The following is a 22,242-nucleotide window of genomic DNA, read 5'->3' as shown; positions in this document are numbered from 1 at the left end:
CGTTTGCTGGGAGGCTCCATCAGGCAGCCAGCCCAGGAGATGGGTTCACACCTGGGACCATCTCCCGGGCACCCTGGCTTCCTCTCTCACCCCTGGAAACTTTCTTCTTCTCTATGATCTGGGGCACAGTGCCTGCCTATTAGGATCCGGGGGGTCCTGCTCTGCACAGGGGGGCACAGCCACACCCCTCGTGTTCAGGGTGCCGCCTCTGCACTAGCACATTCCAGGCACTCTCAGTTGGGTGGTACCCTTCGCGGGTATAAGCGCTCCTAAGATGCTCACAACCTAAGGAGAACAGACAGTAATGAACGTGGAGTTGGAAAGCGGAAGCCTAGAGGGATAGGAGTGTCCAAGAACACGCTTTCAAGCGATTCAGGTATTATCATTTTATATTTTTATTTTATGGACTCAGTTGTCACCGGAATTTGGAAGCATCAAGAACACAGGCGGGGCAGGCCCCTGTGTCCACACACGTGAGGTCCCTGGAACCCCGAAGGCAATGGCGGAGATGACCAGCAGATGGCGCAGGCAGGGAGGCCAAGGAACGGTCCACCTGCACCCACTGGGCGTCCTGGACCTCGACTCAGAAGGTCCCTACCTCCTTAAGGTCAGCTTCCTTCCAGGATCATCCTAGAAACAAGGTTTCTGGTCCCTGCGCTGTCCCGCAGGGCAACCCCAATGCCAGTGAGATTATTTGTTCTCTAATCAGCTTTCCCGCCATGCGTTACTGAGTGGTAACTAGCGCTGTGAGATGTGTCTGAGTTCCCCCCGGCGGGTCCCTCTCCCTTATTTCCCAGCCTGGAAGTCTATTTTACAATCTGTGGATACTCTCTCTCTACCTCGGTGAAGAAATTTAACACTAGAACGGACTTTCCTCTCTTGGAGTGCGAGAAGCTATAAATCAGACAGCATGCCATGCTCAGGAAATTGGCTTTGCTTGCCTGCCGTAGTGATTCTTCCATGCACGTTAAAATTAATTACCCTGGGAGCCACAACTCAAGCTATATGCAAGCAAAGTGGTGGACAGTGGCAGAAGCGGCAGCCAATTAAGACGAAAGACTTCCAGGACATGCTGGCCCCTCACCTGCCTTCCACTGACTGGGATCAGTTATCAGTTATTTAATAAACCGATTGAGGACAACTGCTATGACATTTGTATTTAGGGGAAAAAGAGACAGAGAGAGAAAAAGAGGCTGGGAGGGCAGGGAAGAGAGGGGAGGGGGTCTGTGCAAGGGGGGAAGGCTGGAAAGGGTGGGGGCAGCCGGTCTGCCTGTCCCCAGCGGGGTGACATACCTGTGCCCCCCAGGGTGCAGCTTTTTATTCCTCAAAGGGAGACATCAGTTCCGGAACCAAGCTGCTCTGCTCTCTCCTGCCTCCTGGGCTGGCCTCAGGGGCCCCTGGCCCTGACACTTTCCAGAAGAGATACCCGTCCAGTGTGCAGTCATCTCTGTGTGAGGCTCCGGCCAGGCCACGAGTGAAGAAAATAAGTGAACAAGGGCTCTGAACCCACCGGGTCTCCAGGCTGGGACATGGGCCCAGCTCATGAACATTACAGAACCTGGGCCCTGGGGGGCTGCCCAGGAGGACTGGCCAAATGAATGCCCCTCCTCACCATGAGCAGAGGGGCCACACGCCCTGCTTGCCCTGGACGATCTCAGTTATGCCTGTCTCCAGCCTAATTATCAAGCATCCTCTTTCTCCAAAAGCATCGGAGCTTGGATGATCCCCTGTGTGTCCACTTGACTAGGAGGGATGGATAGAGGTGAGGTCACCAGGGTAGAACAAGAGAGAAATTTGAGTCTTTGTTTGAGAATTAACTCAGCAGGTTCAGGCTAAAAAATTCCCCTGAATATAATTAGTGGCATTACACAATTAGGGAGATGGAGAATGCCCAGTTTTAAGATCCTCAATTATTTCATTTCTTCCAGCATCCTTTCAACCACAGCCACTCTCCCAGCAGCATAGACACCAGTGGAAGCAGCCTGGACCACCAGTTCAGGGCATCCCGAGCTCTGGCCCACTGGCTGTGTGCCCCCGGGCCAGCTCGTGCCCTCTCTGAGTTTGTAAAATGACAAATCAATGACCTCAGGAGACCAGGGGGAGAGTCTGTAAGATAAGAGAGCCTTTCCACCCTTTCTGGAATGTGGATAAACACTTTTAAAATATGTTCAGCTCAAAGGCAGCCAAACAGAAGCAACAGAATCCATTTCGTTTAGAATCCATCCATTTAGACTTGAGCTCTGAGTGGGGGAGGAAACCCACGAGAGGCCTCAGTTTTCAGTCCCAGAGGCATCAAGCCCCAGGAGGGCCCTGCGGGTCCGGGACAGTGAGCCGCCTGGGGTCCATCCACCCACCAGCAGGGTCTGGCAAGCATGGCTTCGCCCAGACTCTCAAGGGTGTCCTAGACCGACCCAGACAGCTTGCGTCCTGGACGCCAGGGGTCCTCATACGTTCCTGTTGTGCAGTGTCCTGGGCAGGTGCACACGGCACAGAGCTGGCCGTGGTGTCCCCAGGGGGTGGGTGAGGGCAGCCTTCTTTCCCAGAGGGGAGCTGTCTGCTGACCCCCCAGTGCCAGCCCTGTGAGCAGCGAGGAAGTCCCTGAGCTCTGAGTTCCACCCCAAGTCAGCACCAAGAGTAGGAAGTTCAGCCATGCAGTGTGTGGGTACCCGAGACAGAACATGAGCCCATATTTCAGAGTCAGGCATTTCCAGAAGCACAGTGAGCCATGCAGGTGAGGGTCAGGTAAGGATGCTGAGGCTGACCGTGGTGCTAACGTCACAGAGCACCTTCTCTGGCTCAAGACACGGGTCCAAGCACTTAACAGATAAACACACATGATGCTCACGGCAGCTCTCTGAGATGGTACGGGCTCTCAAGTAATCTGCCCAAGGCCACACAGCCATAGAATGGCAGAGCCTGAATTCAAGGCCAGTTACTCTCCAACAACCAGACTTTGGAAAACCACATCTCTGAGGTCAAGATGAGCTCACCAGACCTGGGAAGTGTTCCAAAACACTGTAAGATTTTATCAGGACAGGGTTAGGGAACACGAGACTCCATCCAAACTGTCAAGCATTTCCTTTCAAGATAAATGGACACACATTCTGTAAATTCCAAAAATTCCCTGAAAATATTCACTTTAACTCTCCTACCACCAATATGACCAAAAATAAAGGAAAAAACCCACGAATTGGTTTGGCACTAACGGATGTTAACATGTTGTGGGTTTGAGATCCCAAACAGGTCAACTCAGACACTTCCTCTTATCTACTATACCTGGGAAATGATCCTGCATCATAAAACAAGTACTTCATAAATATTTGTTCATTGAGGGAATGAAACGGACCAAAGGTTTACCCAAAAAAAGCCCGAGTTTTCTTCAATCGGTTATCTCTATAAACACCAGCTTGTTGTTGTCCAGTTGCTCAGTCATGCCCGACTCTTTGTGACTCCACGGACTGCAACACGCCAGGCTTCCCAGATGCATCTCCTCAAATATTTATCTACGTAGAATCACGGGACTTGATGTCCTTTGAGAAAGACTCCTTGTTCTGTTACCCACCAGAAAGGAAGAAAAGAAACCTCAAAGGAAATGAATGTCTCAATCTACTAGGCAGACAGGTAACAGAAAAATAGGAAACAGGCCCTGAGAGTTGAGTTTATTCAACCATGTTTAGAAACGCTGAGGTCAAGTAAAGGCTGACTGGCTCAAGCATGATGACACGGGTCGTGGCTGCCTCAGACCATCTCTTTTAAGCAAGGAGCATGGAATTGATGCTTTTGAACTGTGGTGTTGGAGAAGACTCTTGAGAGTCCCTTGGACTGCAAGGAGATCCAACCAGTCCACCCTCAAGGAAATCAGTCCTGAATATTCATTGGAAGGACTGATGCTGAAGCTGAAACTCCAATACTTTGGCCACCTGATGCGAAGAACTGACTCATTGGAAAAGACCCTGATGCTGGGATAGATTGAAGGCGGGAGGAGAAGGGGATGACAGAGAATGAGATGGTTGGATGGCATCACCGATTCAATGGACATGAGTTTGAGTGGACTCTGGGAGTTGGCGATGGACAGGGAGGCCTGGTGTGCTGCAGTCCACGGGGCTGCAGAGTTGGACAAGACCGAGTGACTGAACTGAACTGAACTGATGAGGAGATGGAGGGAAGGAGCAGAGAGGAGAATGCTTTAAGGCAGAGCTATCACAGAAAGAGTCTTTTATGGTGAAAGAGTCTTTCATGGGACTTGGCACAGTCTTGGGGGGCCGGGGGCTTCATTTTCCTGGTGGAGCTTTCTTCCATTGTTTCATCCACTCAAAGGCCTGCTGATAGCTTTCCTGCTGTATCCCAGGTCTGGCAAAGCCACCCAAACAGAAAGAGAGGACAGGAGCCCTGATCAGGTGTCTCTCAACTCCATGCAGGGAAGCTTTCAATAAAGATGCAATTCTGTTTTGACATAGCATCAGTATTGCTCCATCGCATCTGTATCTAAAAGCTACATAACAATTTAGCAAGCTTGAAAGACTATGAATCTCCTGATTTCTTCTTGGCTCAGACAGGAGGAAACAGACTTAAATTTAGTAGTGATTTTTCAAGTCAAAATTAGTTAAGTTACCTAAGGAGCAAGTAGAAGTTGATTGTGTGTAAAAATCTTGTGCTTGGATTTACCCTTGCCTGTGAGTGTCTGCTTTTCCTCAGTCTGTGAAATTGTGCTCAGGGACTCCCAGGTGCCAATCCCAACTGAGGTCCGAGATCCAGAGAGAAGGGCCAGGGACTCGCTTTGGTCTTGTTATTCAGTCATTCAGTCATGTCCAACTCTTTGTAACCCCATGGACTGCAGCACTCCAGGCTCCTCTCTCCTCCACTGTCTCCCGAAGTTTGTTCAGATTCATGTCCATTGAGTCGGTGATGCCACCCAACCATCTCATCCTCTGTCAGTCCCTTATAATCTTGCCCTCAGTCTTTCCCAGTATCAGAGTCTTTTCCAGGGAGTCAGTTCACATCAGGTGGCCAAAGTATTGGAGCTTCAACTTCAGCATCACTCCTTCTAATGAATACTCAGGGTTGATTTTCTTTAAGATCGACTGGTTGGATCTCCTTGCAGTCCAATGGACTCTCAAGAGTCTTCTCCAACACCACAATTGGAAAGCATCAATTCTTTGGTGCTCAGCTTTCTTTATGGTCCAAGTCTCACATCTGTACATGACTACTGGAAAAACCATGAAGTGGCTTGGCACTAACAGATGTTAACATTAGTTTGGACTACAGGGACGTTTGTCAGGAAAGTGATGTCTCTGCTTCTTAATGCACTGTCTAGGTTTACCATAGATTACTTCGGTCTTAGGCAACCCAATAATATATCATTACTGCCCTGTAGACCTGCAGTGGAAAAGGACAGACAGCCCACCTGTAACAGATGCCATATTGGGCTGAACTGAGTTCCCCCCAGATTCCTGTCTGCCCAGAACCTCAGAATGTGGCCTCTTGGGAAATACAATCTTTGCAGATGAAAGCAGATCTTTTCATTTTAAGATGAGGCCATAATGGACTAGGGTGGGCCCTAACCTAACGGGTGGTGGCCTTATAAGAAGAGGAGAGATGCACACGGAGAAGAACATGTATGATTCATAACATGTGATACATGTTTGATCTTCATCCTGGCTCTTGGCATAAGTGTGTTAGTCGATCAGTCATGTCTGACCCTTTGTGACCCCTCAAACTGTAGCCCTGCAGGCTTCTCTGTCAATGGGATTCTCCAAGCAAGAATACTGGAGTGGGTTGCCATTCCCTTCTCCAGAGGATCTTCCCGACCTAGGGATTGAACCTGGATCTCCTGCATTGCAAGCAGAGTCTTTAACGTTTGAGCTACAGGGAAGTCCTGTAATTTCCCTTAAAGCCCTTGGACTGTCCTAAGTGATAAGAACACTAGAAGCATCTTTGATTCTATTATCTGATCTCTGACCCTGGTTTCTGACACAGGGCTCCTAAAACCCTTTCAAAGGCCTGGCTGATGGGAGTGTCTTTTGCTCTAATGAGGCAACTCTGCATGGGCTTCTGAATGGGACCAGTCACCAGAAAGACCAGCCTGTGATTAGAAGCTTGACGTTTTTACCCTCTCTCCCCCCATTCTCTGGAGAAGGGACAGAGTGCTGGGAACAGAGCTAAAGACCATGATGCTGGAAAAGACTGAAGGCAAAAGAAGAAGGGGAGGCAGAGGATGAGATGGTTGGATGGCATCAGTGACTCAGTGGACATGAATTCAAGCAAACTCCAGAAGATGGTGAAGGACAAGGAAGCCTCATGTGTTGCGGTCCATGGGGTCACAAAGAGCCGAACACGACTGAGATCGAACCAGTCAATCAGAAAGGAAATAGACCCTGAATATTCATTGGAAGGACTGATGCTGAAGCTGAAGCTCCAATACTTTGGCCACCTGATGCAAAGAGCTGGAAAAGACCCCGAAGCTGGGAAAGATTGAAGGCAGAAGGAGAAGGAGACGACAGAGGATCAGACGGTTGGATGGCATTACTGACTCAATCGATATGAGTTTGAACAAGCTCTGGAAGATAGTGGCGGACAGGGAGGACTGGCGTGCCGCAGTCCATGGGGTTGCTAAGAGTCGGACACGACTTGGCAACTGAACAACAGCAATGCCTGGTGATGAAGCCTCCATAAAAATCCTAATAGTGTGGGCTTCGGAGAGCTCCCAGGTGGGGTGAACACATCGGTACATGAGTTGGGTGACACCCCCAGCTCCCCGGGGACAGAAGCTCCTACACTCGGAACTGGCCGTATGCCTCTCCCCCAGACCTGGTCCCGTGCCCCTCTCCATCTGGCTATTCATCTGTATCCTTTATCACATCCTCTAATAAGCTGGGAAATGTGCTGAGTTCTGTGAGCTGACCTGGCAAATTAATCAAGCCCAAGGAGGGGCTTGTGGGAACCTTCGCTTTCGAGCCGATCAGTCTGAAGCCCAGACGACAAGCTGGACTTGTGAGTGGCATCTGAAGGGGGAGCAGTTTCCGGGGACTGAGCCCTTCACCCGTGGAATGTGATGCCATTTCCGGATGATGTCAGAATCCAGTTCCACTGTAGGGGGCCCAGCTGGTGTCACGGAGAACTGCTTGGGGCAGGGGAACCGCCAGCCGTTTGAGAACCTCCACGCATTCTGGGGCCAGGAGCATCAGAAGTGACAAGTCCTGTGCAGACGTGAAGGAAACGTACCGGAGGAAAGAAAGGCTGGATTTTTTTTTTTTTGTAAAACACCTTGTGAAGACTGAGGCAGAGACTCAGGCGATGCAGCCACAAGCCAAGAATTGCCAGGGGCCATACGAGCTGGAGGAGGCCGGGAGGGACCCTCACTTGGAGCTTTCAAAGGAAGCTGGGCCCTACTGACAGCTTGATTTCAGAGGTCCAGCCCCCACATCTGTGAGAGAAGCATTTCTGCTGTAAGGGACCGAGTCTGTGTTCATGTCCTACAGCGGCCCTGGGAAATGGATACAGACGCCAAGCTAAGAAAGTTGTGACGGTGTTTCTAAAATGCCTCTAGCTCCCTGTCGGCCCGTCTCCCACTTTACTGGCTGTGGGATCCTTCCCGGTCCTTCCTTCCTCCTCCTTCCTCCTCCCCTACGCCCTTCGGTCATCAACCTTTCACATTCTTCTTGCAGTTAACTTCCTACCTTTCACTCCCTCCGTCTGCTCATCCTGAAGGTCAAGGCCTCCTTCACCTCGTCAGGCAATCATGAGAATTAGGTGAGGAGCCATGAGAAGCGGTGTTGGGTGCAGCCCCCAGGGCACAGCCAGGTTGCTCTCCCAGCGCTGGTCAGCCTGGTGCCTGCCATCCACCCTGCGCCCCTTCCCCAAACGGGCCAGCCCACATGCCCCACTCTCTGCCTGGGGCCTTCAGCAGCAGTTCCCATGCGCCTGTGTCCTCCCAGCAGCATCACAAGATCTGTCTGGCCATCCACTCATTAGTGCCAGTCGCTCAGTCGTGCCCAACTCATTGCAACCCCATGGACTGCAGCCCACCAGGCTCCTATGTCTGTGAGATTTTCCAGGCAAGGATACTGGAGTGGGTTGCCATTTCCTTCTCCAGGGGAGAAGGGACCCAGGGATCCCGACCCAGGGATCGAACCCAGGGATTGAACCTTCCTGACCCAGGGATCGAACCCAGGTCTCCTGCACTGCAGGCAGATTCTTTACCGACTGAGCTACGAGGGAAGCCCGAAAGAAACTCAATACATGTATCTAAAAGGAAATCCTGTCATTAGCATAAATAAGAAAACCAGTCTCGTTAGCATATATAGAGATGATCTTAACAAAATCAGCTTAGTGGGGAAGGGGAAGACATTTGCACTAAACACTGGCCCCGAGGAAGGCTCTTGGGCCAAAGCCTGTTCTGTCTCTGTGAAAAAGATGAGTACAGGTCTTGCAGACACAGTGACATCAAACGGGGCCTCTCCCTTTGAGCAAGAGGAAGCCTGGAAGGGAGCAAAGAAGGAAAGGGCTTTCTCCTTTCCTGATTCAGAGTTGTTTGCGGCTGTGTTCTGTTGCTACCGAAAACCGCCTCAGGCCTTGTGTGCATCAAAGGGCCGAGCAAGAACGTGAAAAGACGCCTTGCAGAACGGGGAGATGCATTTGCAAATTTCATATCGGATAAGGAACTAGCATCCAGAATACACGCAGGGCCCTCAGCACTCAACAACAGGAAAACAAATAACCCAGTTAAAAGATAGATAAAGGACTTGAACAGACATTTCTCCAAAGAAGATACACAAATGGCCAACAAGCACATGCAAAGATGCTCAGCATCACTAACTGTCAGGGAAATTTAAACCAAAAGTGAAAGTGTCAGTCTGTCAGCCACGGCTGACTCTTCGAAACCCCAGGGACTGCAGCCCGCCAGGCTCCTCTGTCCATGGGATTTCCCAGGCAGGAGTACTGGAGTGGGTTGCCGTTTCCTTCTCCAGGGGACCTTCCTGATTTGGGGATGGAACCTGTGTCTCCTGCCTTATAGGCAGATTCTTTACTGTATGCGCCACCAGGGAAGAGAAATGTAAACCAAAACAAAACCACAATAACACCACTCGCACCCACTAAAATGACTGGACTTAAAAATTAATAGGAAATAACAAGTGTTGGTGAGAATATGGAGGCACAGGAATCCTTATACTTTGCTGGTGGGAATGCAAAATGGTGCAGCTGCTATGGAAACAGTCAGATACATGATCGCCAGGGGCTTGGGCCAGGGGGAAATGGGGATTATCTGCTTAATGACTACAGAGTGTCCCTTGGGGTGATGAAAATATGCTGAACTAGGTGGACACAACAGCTTCACAACATTATGAAGGTAATAAATGCCTCTGAACTGTACTCTTTAAAGTGGTTATGTGAATTCTACCTCAATAAAGACAGCATCCCAGGATCACCACGTACTGTACTTTGGGATAACGGGCACCCTCGCCAGGCTGGCTTCCAAGACCCCCATGAATAAAACCATTAGAAGAGACCCTGATGCTGGGAAATATTGAAGGCGGGAGGAGAAGGGGACGACAGAGGATGAGATGGCTGGATGGCATCACCGACTCGATGGACGTGAGTTTGAGCTAACTCTGGGAGATAGTGAAGGACAGGGGAACCTGGTGTGCTGCAGTCCATGGAGATCACAAATAGTCAGATACGACTGAGCGACCGAACAGCAACAACAGAGAACATTCAGAGAAGTGAGTGTGCATGACATTGGTTGAGTGCTGTGTACCCAAGGCTTTCCCCTGTTCACTCATTTGACCCTTACAGCAACAATAAGAGGTCAGGACCACTGCTGTCCCCACTTCACAGGTGAGGAAACTGAGGCACAATAACATTGAGTAATACAGCTCAGTAGCTGACACAGTGTCCCCTGGGTGGGGACGTAAGGGCGTTAGAAATGGGGCTATAGACGGAATATCCCAGTGGGTATGTGGGGCTTCTATACAGGATCCCAGTCTCCACACTCCACCCATTTCTGCATTAATCATTTCTCTTGATTAAATACGAGTCCTACATTCTGCAGGTCCCATTGTGCTAAATTACATGGTGAGCATGCACTGCAAATTACACTCATGATTAGAAGTTACACGGCAACATTTATACTAATTAAGCTGGGTCTCATTCCTTTTGCTCTAGTTTTCAGACCCGGCAGAACGCCAGTGCCTTATGTCCACATGTGAACGGCCACAAACGGTTGGAGTAAATCACACTTTCAAGTCCCGGCTCTGCAAGATGATTTTAGACTTAAAACTGCTTACAGTATTGTGCTGCCTCCTTTTTCAATTTTTTTAAACCCTTTTAACAGGATGAGTGTGATTGAGTACAGTTCTGAAGGAAAGCACACAGGCTGCTCTTAAAATCGACGGTGCTACTATTTGCTTTTAATGCCTTAGGAAACATTTTCAAGAGTCTGTTTTCCCTGAGCACGACTGACTTTTAAAATGCCTTTTCCTAAGAAATACAAATGACTGCTACTCAGTGCAATTAGGAGAACATGAAGAAAGAAATAAAAATAGGGATGTTCTACGGAGCCCACTCAGGGCCAGGAGGCTTGCCGAGCACTTTGTAAGAATCTTCTCATCTTGCTCCCTCGGCCACTAAAGAGGGAACTACACCCTTACAAGGGTCAAGTCACCCCCGGAGTCTCAAAGCAAGGAAGTGGTGGCTCAGGATTTGGACTCAGCGTCTGATTCAAAGCCTGCAGCGCTTTCCCGTGCTTCAAACGAGGGAGCTACGCATGCGTGTTTGAAGCAAGACGAAACACATCACACGTGAGCCGTGATCGCCCCCAAACATCACAGAGCCAACGGAGGTTGCTTCGTTAGCCAGCTTGTGTTCGTTTATGTGGAGACGGCTGCGTGAACACCTGCTGTGTGCCGGGCAGGGTGTCGGGAGCGGGGAAGACAGGGGATGACCCAGGGCAGCCTCATCGCCGCCTTTCCAGGCTCTGAGACCGCAGGCTTTTCCGGCCAACCCGCCCCCAGTCATGTCTTCCCTCCCGGGACCCCGTTTCCAATCACTGGGACCCGGAGGCAGAATAGGCCACTGCCACGTGCCCCTGGAGAGCACCGTCTCCCTGACCTGGTCCCCTCCGGAGCCCTCCTGCGCCGCCACCTTTCCACACACTTCCAGCGACACCCTCCTCACCTGTCCACGGCGTGGGCTCCAGCACAGGTAAGCAAACGGGGGGTGCAGTCCGCTCAGCAGGGGGTTCATACTCTGCTTCGGCTCAGCTCTCTGCTCTGCAGGCCCTGGGCCCTGAATCTGGGAGGGGAGGAGGGCTGGCGGGGGGGGGGGGGTGGGGAGGGGACACTGCCCAGGGGCACAGCCTGGAAATGAACTCACAAGGTGGAGGCTGGCCCCGCAGCCTGCAGACGTCAGACAGGAGGGCCAAAGGGGTGGGGAGTTTGTTCCGGGGAAGGCAGGTGAGACCATAAGCTCTTCGGCCCCGACACCCCTATCACAGGTGAGCATCAAGCCGCCACAGGTCTGCCCTGCCCACCGGGGGCTGACCCGTACAGGTTCCCTGGTCCCTTGTGCTGAGAACATTCCCATTCACGTTGCCCGAGAGCCCGGGAGCCCCCAGGAGGTCCCCGGGGCAGGAAATGGAAGACACAGGTCTCAGATCGCCTGTGTTGTGAAGGTGGTTCCTCAGGGGGAGTGGGGGTCCCAAGCCGGCCCAGGATCTGGGGAACAGAACGAGAGCATCCCCCGGCCACCTTACTGGCCCCAAAGCCACACTGAGGGGGGTGGGATTTAAATCGCATCCGAAGGAGTAAAATCTTATAAAATCTCACAGTGTGCCTGATTGGGACAAAGTACTAAGGGAAAGGGCTTCCCTGGCGGTATCCAGTGGTTAACGATCCTCCTCGCAACGCTAAGGGACACAGGTTCAATCCCTGGGCCAGGAAATACCCCACGTGCTGCAGGACAACTAACCCACCGGCCGCAGCTACTGAGCCTGGGCTCTGGAGCCTGGGAGCCGCGACGACGGAGCCCGCGCACCCGAGAACCCGCGCGCCCAAGGAGCAGAGCCTCTGCAGTGAGAAGCCCACGCCCTGAAACTATAGAGCGGCCCCACTTGCCGCAACCGGAGAAAAAACCCGCACAGCAAGGGAGACCCAGCACAGCCAAAAATAATAAATAAATTATTTTTTTTTAAAGTACTATGCGAGAAACAAGGCAAGTTTTCCTTATTCTGAGCCTTTTTCCAGGACATCAACCACCACTTAGTGTGAAAGAACAGGAATTTATAACTGGATGCTCTTTGCTGGCACCTCCCATAGAAGTGGTCCCTCACTGTTTTCTGTGTGCAGTCCCATACACAACACACACACACACACACACACACACACACACACACACTCACACACACACACATACACACACACTCCTCTAAACAAAGCACAGCCCGGCAGAACCAAAGTTGCTTGGAAGGTGACAGATGGCTTTTCGCATAAGAGGTAAAGTACCATGAAGTTTCTCACTCTAGCCTTTCTAATGTGACCAGCCAATGTGCTCTCATAGGGCAAACAGCATTGAAAAGGCAAATTTAAGGTGAGCTGTAGATCCCATTCGTGATGTTGCTGGGGTGCCCTTTTAACAGGCAGGGAGGGGGTGCTCCCAGGGAGGAGGTCAGCCTGACCCAGCAGCTTCCTGACTGCATGACCCCGAGTGAGCAGGTGGAGTCGTTATGGTAATGCTGAGAGGACCTGAGGTCCCCAGAGGAGCGTGCAGGAGCCTGGAGGGGTTCCCTGTGCTTTGCTGGGAAAGACTGACATCCCGGGACAAACTGATTTAAATGAAACACTTCAGAGGATGCAGCCTAGTATTTGTCCCCCTCATTAGTAAGCCTGTCCTCACCATATGTATCCAAAATCATTCAAGGGCGAGTAGCACAAGCGGTTGAAAAGTAATCTGAATATCCATCAAAGATACAGTCTCTGTGAGAACAGATGCAATTAGAAAATGATGCAGTCTCAATAGAAGCTGCAGGAGAAAGAAAAGGAAAGAGAGAATAAAAGAAGGAAGGAAAGAAGGAAAGGAAGAAAAAAAAAGAACAGTAGGAGAAGGTAGGAAGAGAAGGAAGGGAAAAAAACAGAAAAGAAAATCTTTCTCCCATTTTTTTAATTGGTTAGTCAGCTTTCATGTCAAATATTTCCTAAAATATCTTTACAGTTTCCACATTAGCTGAAAGATATATATCCAAAATTTTAAGCACGTTCTCTTTGCATAAAGAACATTTAGATATTACATTTTAAGCGAGGAGAAAGGACTTTCACATTAAACAGCAATTTAACCCATAGGAAGACATAAAATCTGCACAAATCATTTGGACACAACTGTTCACTCACCACCTACATGGATGTTACATTTTACAAACTGGTAGCATGAGCTCACAGACTAACTTGACTGGGAATAGAATTGCTATGACATTCCTAAATTTACAGTGAGAGGCAACATTAGATATTACATTTTAAAAGCTGTTGGAAAATGCATTTTTCTCCCAACCTAAGCCAGAGACATAAAGAAGCTTCCGGAAATCCCTTTTCCCATCTGTGTTCCTCATCCCCTGATACTTACAGAGCAAGGCTTTCTGAACAGCCCCGAGGTGATCAACTCATTCAAACCCATGTCCACGGCACCGGAGTCTTGCTGACTGACAATCTGAACATTGCCAGGCAGGCTACTGATGCAAAAGGCGATCCATAATTTACGTGGGTATTCCCTCTGTAGCTCTCCTTGTGAAGCTAGCAGCTGCCAGTGCCCAGACTATGTCATCAGAAATCAGAGCCCAAAATCCAGCAGGGGAAAAAAAGTGTCAGGAGAGATTGCTCATCTCTAGTGGAAATCAACACTCACAAATAAATTTATAATTGGCACTGGTATTGTATCTTTTTTTTTTTTTGAAGTTTAAAATAAATCAGGAAGAAAGGTGGTGGAGAAAGAGTCCGGCTGAAAGAAAGGCATCTCGATTGCTAGCTGCTGCAGTCAGGGGTCCCAGCAGGGTCATCAAAGCCCACCGGTGCACTGCGCTTGGAAGGGCAGAAGCAGAGAAGGCACCGGGCGTCCAGAAGAAGCAGGGATCACAGCCCGCAGAGAGCAAGAAAGGGCACGGCAAGACCCATCTGAGTCCCCCCACGCTTCAGATTTCCTTTCCAAATAAAAGTTGCCAACCAGTGTTCTACTTCCCCCTGAATTCCTTCAAGGCGAAACGAAACTGAAATACAACAGAAAGCGAAGAAAACGTGAAGGAAAACTCTAGCACATGTATGGTGCGTGCCTTTCCCCAAACAGGCTTCCAAGGTAGAAATCTTTTATTCTAGAGTTTCCCACTCAGCTTGGAGGAAATTCTATTTCAGGCACGATGCTGCTTTGAAGAGAGGACTTATAACAGAAAGATCTGCTTTCTCTCGACAGCACTTCCCAAAAGAAAAGGGGAAATGGACCCCCAGTTTTTACTCTCCAGTCTGTTATCTGAAAATCTGAAGCTCCCACAGCAGCTGCCTGTTCTGACCAAGTTCTTCTTTTGCATTAAAGTGGAAGTTTTTTTTTTTTTTAAACAGAGTTTCTTTCTTTCACATTCTATGGGTTGAGCTGTATGCCCGGAAATGTGGCCCCTTCATAAAGGAAGTGCCTTCCCCATGGATGGGTTTATTAGAGCCAGGAGGCACCAAGTTGTGCAGAGAGGTGTAACCAGTTACACATCTCTCAGAAGGAACCAGGACACAACCAACGCGCCAAAGCAGCACACTGTCTCGAGGAAGGTTCGCTACGATGTCTTGCTCCGTCACCACTGTGGCCAGTACCGTTACAGTTCCTACCACCAGCCCCAAGCACTGACTTCCTTGCCCTGAGAATTGGATCTGAAGTTCTGTTCACTGAGTACTTCCTATGTGTCAAGGACTGTGGTAGGTAGTTATATACTCTTTCGTAGAAGTCCCAGTTATGTCTGCCTCCAATAAAGCAAGAATCCAGAGGTGGAAAGGCCAGGAAAGACGGCAGCACAGGTTGACCACAGTCCTGTCCCGTGCGGCAGGACCACTGACCAGGCTTCCAGCAGGTCCTGGAAGAGCAGCGTGCACCGATTGCCCTTGGCACCTCCTCATCGGCTAGTCACATTGTCACCCTGCCTTCCCAGGCGTCTTAGATGATCACGTTACTTGTCTGTAAATCCATTCATTCTCTGAAGATGTCACTTCTTGTTCATTTTCTGTTGATAAGGAATTTCTGAAACAATCATCGGAAGCCATCTCTACTGCAGACAACCAATGCTACTTGTCTGCAACAGGATTTGAGATCTCTTTTATTCCCGAAGGGGGCCATTATTTCCACCCGTTGCCATGGTGATGTGATGCTGCAGTGTCGCTGCCGTGGTTTCACTGCTTCCCGATGCAGTCACACCACACTTAAGTCGAACCATTTGTCTCACCTCTCGCAGGCTTTTTGGAAAACAAACACCCTACTGCAAAACTTAGACAAACGCTTCATCTCATGAGATGATGGACGGGGACAGCTGAGAGGGTCCCTGCATGCCAGCACCCAGGTCGACAACAAGATTTCAAACAAGGAGAGGGAGCATCCAAAAATACCTTAGTTTTTCCCTTTGATAATTTAAAGAGAGATTTCTTACTACATCCAGTGACTTCAAAACCCAAAAGTAAGGAGTTTGGGATAAATGGATACATACTACTTCGTATAAAATAAACAACAAGGCCCCACTGTATAGCACAGAGAGTTGTGTTCAATATCTTGTAATAACCTATTATGGAAAAAATCTGAAAAATATGTATATACATATTATATATATATATATATACACACACACATCTTAATCACCTTTCTGTATGCCTGAAACTAACACAACATTGTAAATAAACTTTACTTCAATTTAAAAAATGGAGAAAAGATGCAGAGCAATAAGTTGTAATGCAACCAATGTTTATTGAATGCCAGAAAAAAAATAAAAGCAAAACCAACACAACTAAATGAGGAGCTGTGCATTTTTATTTTGGGGAGTTCACGTTAACTGAACCCATCAGTAATATTCTGAATATACTGAACCTCTGCCATATTCTTTTTTAAAGCATCAACTGAATACTCCTATTGGTACCTCTGTTATCTTGCTTTTATTTGTACCTAGTAGACACATGGGGCTTCCCAGGTGGTGCTAGTGGTAAGAATCTGCCCAGGAGATTGGAGATCTCCAGTGCAGAAGATGAAGGAGATGAAGGTTCAGTCCCTGAATCAGGGAGATCCCCTGGAGAAGGAAATGGCAACCCACTCCAGCATTCTTGCCTGGAGAATCCCACAGTCAGAGGAGCCTGGTGGGCTACAGTCCATAGGGTCACAAAGAGTCACACACGACTGAAGCGACTTAGCACGCATGCAGTAGACACACACATTCACACACAAATACATATTCATGTACTTATTTATGAATTCCTGAGGTCTCTAACCTGTGAAGTTTGGCTTAAATAAGAAAGGTGAATATGAGCTTCCCTGGTGGCACAGTGGTGAAGAATCCACCTGCCAATGCAGGAGACACAGGTTGGATCCCTCGTCCGGGAAGATTCCACATGTCAAGAAGCAACTAAGCCTGTGAGCCACACTACTGAGTCTGTGGTCTAGCGTCGGGGAGCCACAGCTGCTGAGCACACATGCTTAGAGCCCGTGCTCTGCAACAAGAGAAACCCGTCCGCTGCAACTAGAGAGGAGCCTCCACTCACTGCCACTAGAGAGAAGCCCACGCAGCAGCAAAGACCCAGCACAGGCAAAAATAAATAAATAAAATATTATTATTTTTTTAAAGAAAGGTGAATATTACTGATGGGACTTGTCCATCTGTAAGCCCTGATTTCCAAAAGGCTGACCCGTTCAAGCTGGGAACTCACGCTGAACTCAGGATGCTGGTTCTCTGCGGCTCTGGCCCTGAATCCAGGTTGTAGGAGGGTGTCTCCCCACCCTCCGGGACAGCCCCCCAGCAGAGGAGGGGGTGGGGGGTCACCAGGAACATGGCAGGTGGCAGCCTTCCTCTGGAGCACATGGACTCCCCAGGCTTCTTTCTGAGCAAACGCAGGACGGGTCTGGATTCAGGGTGAGCAGTACTGTGGATAGTAGGGCTGTTCTCCTGCTGCGAATGGTCTGGAGCGCCAGCTTGGACTCCTGACAAGACAGTGTTAATTGAAAGGGGCGAAATCAGATCACCTGGATGAGGTTTCAGAGGCTACTTCTTGGAAAAGGCCGGTGATTTACTAAAGCCCAACTTCCAGGAAAATGCCAAATCTAAGTCTGGCCCCAATTCATTAAGTTAATCTGAGTTGAACTCGGGTTATCTGTGTTCCCTGGTCTCTTTTCCTTCCGCCACTAGATTTACTTGTTTGCTATTTGCTTTGTTTTGCTTTTTTAAATTTCTTTTTGCCACGACACTAATATTGGCCAGGCTTGGAGCTGAGAAGCCTTGTTGTGTTGGGAACAGAAAGAAAACTCTCTCCACGTAGGAAGGAATGCTGTGGGGGCCCCAGAAACCAGGCTTCAACAAAGAATAGACACACTTCTCACAACGCCTACTTTACCGAGAAATGAGGGGGCGTGGGGGGTTGGGGTTAGCAGATGTAAGCTATTATTTGTAAAAAGGATAAACAACAAGGTCCTACTGTGTAGCACAGGGAACTGTATTCAATATCCATATCCTATGGCAAACCATAATGGGGAAGAATATTATAAAGGAATGTGTGTGTCTGTATATATATACACATGCATCTATACATATATATGTATGACTGAAATTGTACGGCAGAAATTAGTACACTTTAAGTCAACTATCAATAAAAAACTAATAAAAAATAGCAAATAACACCATAGCAAGTTGAGACAGACCATGGAAGAAAGGAACAAGTTTTTTATTTTGGGATCCTTAGCATTTTTTTCCTGCTTTGCGTGCCTTTTCATTGTGAACTTGGTCCAAAACAAAAAAAGAAAGGGAAAAAAAAATGAGGATTGCAACATTTACAGGGACTCCCAGCAGCCAGGAGGGCTTCCCAGGTGGCTCAGTGGTAAAGAAACCGCCTGCCAACACAGGAAACACAGGAGATGTGGGTTCAGTCTCTGGCTTGGAAGATCCCCTGGAGGAGGAAATGGCAGCCCACTCCAGTGTTCTTGCCTAGAGAACCCCATGGACAGAGGAGCCTGGAGGGCTACAGTCCACAGGGTCGCAGAGTCACACATGACTGAGCACAGCACTCACACCAACAGCCAGGATGCGTCAGCTGGAGTTGCGTGAGTTCACGGCCCGAGTGTGTGTGGTCGGAGCCATCCCTGGCCCTCTCTGCCTCCTCTTTTCGGGCAAAGAAGAGTCTTCCTGAGCTCAGCTCTGACAGGAAATGAGGCGGAGGGCAGCCGCTGAGTGCTGGGAGGTTTGCTGGATGGGTGAGGATCCATCGACCTGGCTTCCGGACTGAGGCACTACAGTTAGAGAACCTGGGGAACGACTTGAGAAGAAAGTGTATTCTGCTGCTTTTGGATGGAACGTCCAACAAATGTCAATCAAGTCTGTCTGGTCTAATGTGTCATTTAAGGCCTGTGTTTCCTTATTAATTTTGTGTGGATGAGCTGCCCACTGGTACAAGCAGGGTACTGGAGACCCCACTGTTACTGTGCTACTGTCAATTTCCCCTTTTATGGGGGCAGGAGCAGCAAGAGGGAGGTGATACATGTTTACAAATAGCTGATTCATCCTGTCGTACGGCAGAAAGTATCACAACATTGTAAAGCAATTCATTTCAGTTCAGTCGCTCAGTTGTGTCCGACTCTTTGTGACCCCATGCATCGCAGCACGCCAGGCCTCCCTGTCCATCACCAATTCCCGGAGTTCAGTCAAACTCATGTCCATCGAGTCGGTGATGCCATCCAGCCATCTCATCCTCTGTCGTCCCCTTCTCCTCCTGCCCCCAATCCCTCCCAGCATCAGGGTCTTTTCCAATGAGTCAACTCTTCTCATGAGCTGGCCAAAGTATTGGAGTTTCAGCCTCAGCATCAGTCCTTCCAATGAACACCCAGGACTGATCTCCTTTAGAATGGACTGGTTGGATCTCCTTGCAGTCCAAGGGACTCTCAAGAGTCTTCTTCAACACCACAGTTCAAAAGCATCAATTCTTCGGTGCTCAGCTTTCTTCACATTCCAACTCTCACATCCATACATGACCACTGGAAAAACCACAGCCTTGACTAGATGGACCTTTGTTGGCAAAGTAGTGTCTCTGCTTTTTAATATGCTATCTAGCTTGGTCATAACTTTCCTTCCAAGGAGTAAGCATCTTTTAATTTCATGGCTGCAATCACCATCTGCAGTGATTTTGGAGCCCCCCCCCCAGAAAAAGTCTGACACTGTTTCCACTGTTTCCCCATCTATTTCCCATGAAGTGAAGGGGCCAGATGCCATGATCTTAGTTTTTTGAATGTTGAGCTTTAAGCCAATTTTTTCACTCCCCTCTTTTACTTTCATCAAGAGGCTTTTTAGTTCCTCTTCACTTTCTGCCATAAGGGTGGTGTCATGTGCATATCTGAGGTTATTGATATCTCTCCCGGCAATCTTGATTCCAGCTTGTGCTTCTTCCAGCCCAGCATCTCATGATGTACTCTGCATATAAGTTAAATAAAGCAGGGTGACAATATACAGCCTTGACATACTCCTTTTCCTATTTGGAACCAGTCTGTTGTTCCATGTCCAGTTCTAACTGTTGCTTTCTGACCTGCATATAGGTTTCTCAAGAGGCAGGTCAGGTGGTCTGGTATTCCCATCTCTTGAAGAATTTTCCATAGTTTGTTGTGATTCACACAGTCAAAGGCTTTGGCATAGTCAATAAAGCAGAAATAGATGTTTTTCTGGAACTCTCTTGCTTTTTCGATGATCCAGCGGATGTTGGCAATTTGATCTGTTTCCTCTGCCTTTTCTAAAACCAGCTTGAACATCTGGAAGTTCTCAGTTCACGTATTGCTGAAGCCTGGCTTGGAGAATTTTGAGCATTACTTTACTAGCGTGTGAGATGAGTGCAATTGTGCGGTAGTTTGAGCATTCTTTGGCATTACCTTTCTTTGAGATTGGAATAAAAACTGACCTTTTCCAGTCCTGTGGCCACTGCTGAGTTTTCCAAATTGTCTGGCATATTGAGTGCAGCACTTTCACAGCATCATCTTTTAGGATTTGAAATAGCTCAACTGGAATTCCATCACCTCCACTAGCTTTGTTCGTAGTGATGCTAAGGCCCACCTGACTTCACATTCCAGGATGTCTGGCTCTAGGTCAGTGATCACACCATTGTATTATCTGGGTCGTGAAGATCTTTTTTGTACAGTTCTTCTGTGTATTCTTGCCACCTCTTCTTAATATCTTCTGCTTCTGTTAGGTCCATACAATTTCTGTCCTTTATTGAGCCCATCTTTGCATGAAATGTTCCCTTGGTATCTCTAATTTTCTTGAAGAGACCTCTAGTCTTTCCCATTCTGTTGTTTTCCTGTATTTCTTTGAATTGATCACTGAGGAAGGCTTTCTTATCTCTCCTTGCTATTCTTTGGAACTCTGCATTCAAATGGGTATATCTTTCCTTTTCTCCTTTGCTTTTCACTTCTCTTCTTTTCACAGCTGTTTGTAAGGCCTCCTCAGACAGACATTTTGGTTTTTTGCATCTCTTTTCCATGGGGATGGTCTTGATCCCTGTCTCCTGTACAATGTCACGAACCTCCATCCATAGTTCATCAGGCACTCTATCAGATCTGGTCCCTTAAATCTATTTCTCATTTCGACTGTATAATCATAAGGGATTTGATTTAGGTCATACCTGAATGGTCTAGTGGTTTTCCCCACTTTCTTCAATTTAAGTCTGAATTTGGCCATAAGGAGTTCATGATCTGAGCCACAGTTGGCTCCTGGTCTTGTTTTTGGTGACTGTATAGAGCTTCTCCATCTTTGGCCACAAAGAATATATCAATCTGATTTTGGTGTTGACCATCTGGTGATGTCCATGTGTAGAGTCTTCTCTTGTGTTGTTGGAAGAGGGTGTTTGCTATAATCAGTGCGTTCTCTTGGCAAAACTCTATTAGCCTTTGCCCTGCTTCATTCCGTATTCCAAGGCCAAATTTGCCTGTTACTCCAGGAGTTTGTTGACTTCCTACTTTTGCATTCCAGTCCCTTATAATGAAAAGGACATCTTTTTTGGATGTTAGTTCTAAAAGTTCTTATAGGTCTTCATAGAATTATACTCCAATAAAAACACTTCTCTAGTAGCTCAGACAGTAAAGAATCTGTCTGCAATGCAGGAGACCCAGGTCTGATCCCTAGGTCAGGAATATCCCCTGGAAAAAGGAGTGGCTATCCACTCCTGTATTCTTGCCTGTTGAATTCCATGGATGGAAGAGCTTGGTGGACCGAAGTCCACAGGATTGCAAAGAGTCAGACGTGACTGGGCGACTAACACTTTCACCTTTCAAAAATAAACAAAGCACATAAATAAAATTGTAAAATTCAAAACAAAACAAAAAACCTGGGGAAGCCTCCAGGGCTGATCTTCTAGGAAAAAAAAAAAAAAAATCCTTTAACGCAGAATTTGTATGGTTAGAATCCTAAGCAATTTGAATAGACTTTGTCTGAAGTTAGTATCAGTAATGGGAGCACCACTGTCTCTCTCCACACTGCCCCCTGATATGTGACATGCAGCCCCCCAACCCCTAATCCTCTCCTTGGGGTTTATTTTCTGCTGTGGAAGCAATGATTTTAGCAGAGCAGGCTGGAGACATCCCGCCTACTCTAGTATCACACACATGAGTGTCTTCAGCGCAGTGAACCGCCTTTGGTGAAACAGAAGTGAAGGTGTCCATTTCAGAGCGATGGAAGCATCCGACAGTGCAGGTCCTTCTTGGAGGCGCACTCTCCCTTCCAGACAATTAGACGTCATTTGCTCACTGCTCCACATCCATGCTAGGAATAACACAGCCTTTTGAGGCTTCCCTTGTAGCTCAGTCGGAGAAGGCAATGGCACCCCACTCCAGTACACTTGCCTGGAAAATCCCATGGATGGAGGAGCGGGGAAGGCTGGAGTCCATGGGGTCGCTGAGGGTCAGACACGACTGAGCGACTTCCCTTTCACTTTTCCCTTTCATGCATTGGAGAAGGCAATGGCAACCCACTCCAGTGTTCTTGCCTGGAGAATCCCAGGGACAGGG

The 22,242-nt window shown here is 48.4% G+C and overlaps 1 protein-coding gene across 3 annotated transcripts in view; it reads right to left on the bottom strand.

Annotated features, from left to right (window-relative positions):
• The window catches only part of PTPRE (protein tyrosine phosphatase receptor type E), a 178,976-nt gene that overhangs the window by 70,833 nt on the left and 85,901 nt on the right, over positions 1-22,242 (bottom strand). The window contains exon 1 of one of the 3 annotated variants that reach the window (XM_055559922.1): positions 13,609-15,542. The exons of the other annotated variants lie outside the window; for them this stretch is intronic. The gene's annotated coding sequence lies outside the window, so the exon portion shown is untranslated. Of the gene's footprint in view, positions 1-13,608; positions 15,543-22,242 lie in introns of those variants that run through there. 3 annotated transcript variants of the gene reach the window in all.

The sequence above is a fragment of the Bubalus kerabau genome, chromosome 22, assembly GCF_029407905.1.
Source record: "Bubalus kerabau isolate K-KA32 ecotype Philippines breed swamp buffalo chromosome 22, PCC_UOA_SB_1v2, whole genome shotgun sequence".
Taxonomy (NCBI): Eukaryota; Metazoa; Chordata; class Mammalia; order Artiodactyla; family Bovidae; genus Bubalus; species Bubalus kerabau.
The sequence above is the reverse complement of the archived record's forward strand: the minus strand, read 5'-3'. Positions and strand labels throughout refer to the sequence as shown.